The sequence below is a fragment of the Gavialis gangeticus genome, unplaced genomic scaffold, assembly GCF_001723915.1.
Source record: "Gavialis gangeticus isolate Ggan-Ray unplaced genomic scaffold, GavGan_comp1, whole genome shotgun sequence".
Lineage (NCBI taxonomy): Eukaryota > Metazoa > Chordata > Crocodylia > Gavialidae > Gavialis > Gavialis gangeticus.
In genome coordinates, this window is record NW_017728994.1 from 71,753,130 (window position 1) to 71,758,212 (window position 5,083).

General features: G+C 44.0%; 1 long non-coding RNA gene across 1 annotated transcript in view; it reads left to right on the forward strand.

The window, feature by feature from the left end:
- LOC109287715 overlaps positions 1-2,934 on the forward strand; it is a 21,636-nt gene extending 18,702 nt beyond the window's left edge. The window contains exons 2-3 of the long non-coding RNA XR_002094947.1: positions 1,538-1,543; positions 2,923-2,934. This is a non-coding gene — a long non-coding RNA (uncharacterized LOC109287715). The remainder of the gene's footprint in view (positions 1-1,537; positions 1,544-2,922) is intronic.
- The last annotated feature ends 2,149 nt before the right edge of the window (positions 2,935-5,083 follow it).

The window sequence follows — 5,083 nt, forward strand, 5'->3', positions numbered from 1 at the left end:
CCCTGCACTTGTCAGTGTTGAAACCCATCGTATTCTCATCTGCCCACCCCTGTAACCTGTCCAGGTACAATTGCAGCCTATTCCTCCCTTCTAGCATGCCCACTTCTCCCCACATCTTAGTGTCATCTGCGAATTTGAACAGGGTGCTTTTTACCACCACCCCCCCCATCCAAGTTACTGATGAAGATGTTGAACAGTGCGGGGCCAAGGACTGAGCCCTGCGGAACTCCACTGCCCACATCCCTCCAGGTCGAATAAGACCCATCCACCACCACCCTCTGGGTGTGGCCCTCCAGCCACATTTGTGTTTGATCTTTCTTGACCCAGTGACTTTGAACATCAGTACTCAAAATAATAGAATAAGTAGTTTCATTGCAATTAAGAATGCAGTAACTGAACATCTAGATTCCTAGAAATTCTCCATCTTTTGAATATAATTTAGAGTAGGAATGATGAGATTTTAAGGAAAATTTGTTTGGTGGGTTTGGCAGTAACTATAATAAATCTCCATAGTAATTTTAGCTCCCAAGGAAAGGCCAGTGTATTCATTTCCTGCTTTCTCTTTGAGTCCCTACCACGTTCTCTACAACTGTTATCCCTAAGGAGGAGATTATTGCTGATATTTGATGGGCACAGCAAATGCCACCTGCTACAAGCATCTTAAACAAAAATTATTTCTGCTTTGCAGAAGCTCTTAAGCTATTGTTCAGTAGAAAAGGACAAAGGAGCCATGAATCCATAATGATAATTGATAGGTTCACTGTTTGGTGTCTTAGTTTGGCATTCTCTAGGCCTACTGTGAGTTACGTGACTACTAATAGTATGGCATATGGGCTTTGACATTGCTAGACCAAAACTGAACATTTTCAAATCATCAGAAATTATATTTAGTATTTTGTTTCTATCACCAATAGCCAGGTGACTTTCAATGGAAGGCTGGAGAGGGGAAAATGAATGAACTCTTGGTATTAATGTTTCACTCCACTATTTTTCTTATGCAGGCACTTAGCTCAGACATCACAGATCTTGCTGTGATTTTAATGTAGTGAAGGTGGCCTGTTCATCCTCTGGGAAGCAGCATAGAACACATGAGCGTAAGTTGGCTCTTCACTGACTGTTCTGTCATATGGTTTTCTTCAGCATTACATATCTATATCATTTTATTGGTTCGTTGGAGTGGTAGACCATTTCAGGATTCCGAGGTCAACTAGAGCAAGCTTATTTGACGGGGAATATTTGCTGTTTGTTATATGTACAAACTGCTGTCTTTTTGGATCCCCAACTGCTCCAGGGTGTCTAAGTAATATGATTACTAAGAATGTATTTTACCAGTCGATAGTCTCTGGTTGTCCCTGATCTTGCTTTTGAATGAAATTTTTTTGAATTTTCAGAATGATTTTCTGAATGAGATTGAATGAGAGAGAGTATGGGGCTATACCTCAAAATCATTTGACAACTGCAGGTAGTGTGGAGGGCAGCTGCCCATTAGAGTACAAATATGCAGTGGCTACTAGTTGATTTCTTTGTGATGCTTAAGATACTAGTTTTAAGCTTTAAATCCTTTTAAATCACCAAATTTTCAGTTTTGTCCCAAAAAAACACGTCAAAGCTTATTTACTAGAGCTGTGCAAAGCTTTGGTCGCTGTTTCAATTTGGTGGAGATTTGGCCCAATTTGGAGGTCGAATCTCCGAATCCAAATCAAATCAGGAGACCCCTTAATCTCTTTGAATCAAATCGGAACCCTCCTATGGGATACTCCTTTGGGATGCTCCATCCACCCACCATCACAGCGTTCACGAGCCATGCCTGGTACCTCAAGGTATGTAGAAAAAACATTTAAAGCTGTCTCTATGGCCAAATCACTGGTTCTCTTAAACAGCATCGAATCCTCGGATTCAGATTCAGCTGAATTGAATCGGGACTGTGATCTGAATCAAAATCGAATCGCTGCCCCTGATTCAGGCTGCATCTGAATCGAATATGGCTTGTTTTGCACACCCCTACTGTTTACCATATTTATCATTAAGAGCCGCAGCAACTGGCTAACAGGGGAGTTTGAGTGGGATCCCTGCTTGTAAGAAGAGCAGGAAGTCTTGGTTGCCTAGGAAGAGGGTGTACAAGTGCCTGTGAGCAGGAAGTCCTACCTGATTTGGGCTTAGTGGTGTGGCTTCAGTTTGGGAGTCATTTTGCAGGCTAATTTGGAAGAGTGAACAGAAAAGAGCTCTCAGCAGCTGAGCCCAGTAGCTGACTGCATTGTGAACAAGGTGGGGCTTAACTAGGTAGAAAGGCTGAGTCAGCCACAACCCAGCTACAGGAGCAGTACCAGCAAACAAGAGAGCTTGAGTGGGGAGTCTGCCTGGGTGCTTTTTTTTCCTTACTTTTTCATCCTGGTTTCCAGTGATGGAAGGGTAAGAGGGATTTTTTTTCAGGAAGTAGCAGCAGAAGAGGAACCAACCAGAGGAATCAACAGGGTGGCTAGAAAACATAACAATGCCAAAACCCTTGCCACTGCTAGCTCTTCTGCTGCCTGTACTTGTGTGAACTCTGTTCTGCTACAGCCACTAACCACTTAGGTTCTGGTGGAAGTAAAGAGCCTGGGGAAGCAATATTGGAAGTCTTAGCAACGTCCTCATGGAGAAGATAGACATCTGGAGCATGGAGATTCTGGAAGAATTGGAGGTCCAAGTACAATTACAGAATTATGATGCAATTCGGATTACAGAAACATGATGGGATAGTTCATATGACTGGAATATGGTCATGAATGATATAGCATGTTCAGGAAGGATAGGGAAGTGAGGTGTTGCCCTATATAACAAGGCAGTGTACTTGTGTTCTGAGGTGCAGTACAAAGTAAAAAGTAGGCCTGTAAAAAAAAAAAAAACAAAACAAAACCCCTCTGGGTAAAGGTCCAAGAGGAGAGCAGCAGGGGGATGTCATGGTAGATGTCTGTTACCGGTGAACTGGAGGAGGTGGACAAGGCCTCTTTTAACCAGCTGACAGAAGCTTCCAACTCATAGGACTTCTCATGGGGGGCTTTAACTACTGGGACATCTGCTGGAAGGGAAACAGCAGTGCCCAGGGAGTCCAGCAAGTTTCTGGAGTGTGTTGTGGATAATTTTTTGATATAGATAGGAGACAGGCCAGTTAGGGGGGAAGCTCTTCTTGACTTGCTGCTTGCAGGCAGGGAGGAATTAGCTGCAAATGTGAAAGTGGAAGGTAACATGGGTGACAGTGACCACAAAATCAAAAGAGTTCAAGATCCTAAGGAGAGGCAGGAGGGAAAGCAGCAGAATAAAAACTTCAGAAAAGCAAACTTCAGTGAGCTCAAATACCTGGTGAGTAGGATCCCCTGGGAGGCATATCTGAGGGGGAAAGATGCCCAGGAGAGCTGACTACTTTAAGGAAGCTTCTTTAAGGGTGCAAGAGCAAGCTATCCTGATGTGACAGAAGAATGGGAAGTACAACAGGAGGCCAGCCTGACTAGACAGCAGTTTTTTCAAGGGAGGAATTTTTAGAGGAAGAGTACAAGAGTATCACATGGGCATGCAGAGAGAAAATTAGGAAGGCCAAGGCATGATTTGAGATGCAGCTGGTAAGAGACATAAATGACAATAAAAAGGGTATGTCAAATGTAAGAGAGAGACCAGAGAAACCATAGGTCCCTTACAGAATGTAGGAGGCAATCTAGTTGCACACAATGCAGGGAAGGCTGAAGTATATACTGACTTTTTTCTTCACAGCCTTCACAAATAGGGGCAACTAACAGATGACAAGTGCAATTGGCAGCAAAGATAAGAAAGGAGACAGCCTGGAGTTCAGAAGAACAGGTTAGGGATTACTTAGAGAAGCTAGATGCTTTCGAGTTGACAGAGCCAGATGGGATGCACGCTAGGGTACTGCAGGAATTTGTTGAGGTAATGTCAGAGCCACTGGGTATCTTCTTTGAGAGCTTGTTGAGGTCAGGTGAGGTCCTGGATGACTGGAAAAGGGAAAGATAGTGCCAATTTTTAAGAAGGGGAAGAAGGAAGATCTGGGAAACTCCAGACCAGTCAGCATGTCCTTGATACTGGGAAAGATCATGGAGCAGGTCCTCAAGGAGTTTGTTGTGAAGTACCTTGGGGAGAACCAAGTGATTAGGAACAGCCAGCATGGAGTTGCAACAGCCAGTCATGCCTGCTCAGCCTGATCTCCTATAATAAGATGACAGGTTCTGTGGATGGGGAGAGAGCAGCAGGTGTAATATAGCTTGACTGCAGAAAGGCTTTTGACACTGTGTCCTATGACATTCTTATTAAAAAGTAAGGAAATAAAGGCTAGCTGAAAGTACTGTAGTATCTTATATAACTTGTTGGATTATCTTGCTCAACAAATAGTCATCAGTGACACAATGTCTAGTTGGGAGGAGGTAACAAGTGGGTTCTCCAGGAGTCTGTCCTGGGTCCAGTATTGTTAAGCCCCTTCATTAATTATTTGAATAATATGACTGAGTGCATGCTTAGCAGATTTGGGGGTGATAAAAATTTGGAAAGAGTTGCAAACACTCTGGAGGGTGGGGCTAGGTTCCAGAGTAACATGGATACACTGGAGAAATGGTCCACAGTCAATCAGATGAGATTCAACAATAACAAGTGCAAAGTCCTGCATTTGAGATGGAATAATTGCATGCCCAAATAAGACTGTGGCGTGATTAGCGAGGCTACACTACTCCAGAGAAGAACCTGGGAGTTACAGAAGACCCTAAGATGAATATGACCAACAGAGTGTTCCCATTGCAAAAAAACCCAACCACCCTATGGCATACTGGGTTGTACTAACAGGAGTCTCACAAGTCAAGAAAGGTGATTCTTTCACTCTGTTCAGCACTGCTGAGTCCTTACCTGGAGTACTGTGGCCAATTCTAAGCCCCTTACTTCAAGAAGGATGTGGACAGACTGAAAGGTTTCAGAGGAGGGCCACCCGCTTGGTTGGAGGGCAACAGGGCATAAGGTTGACACTCTGAGGAGAGGCTGACTGACCTGAACCTATTCAGCCTCAGCAAGCGGAGGCTGAGGGGGGGCTTGGTGGCGGCCTACAAACTTG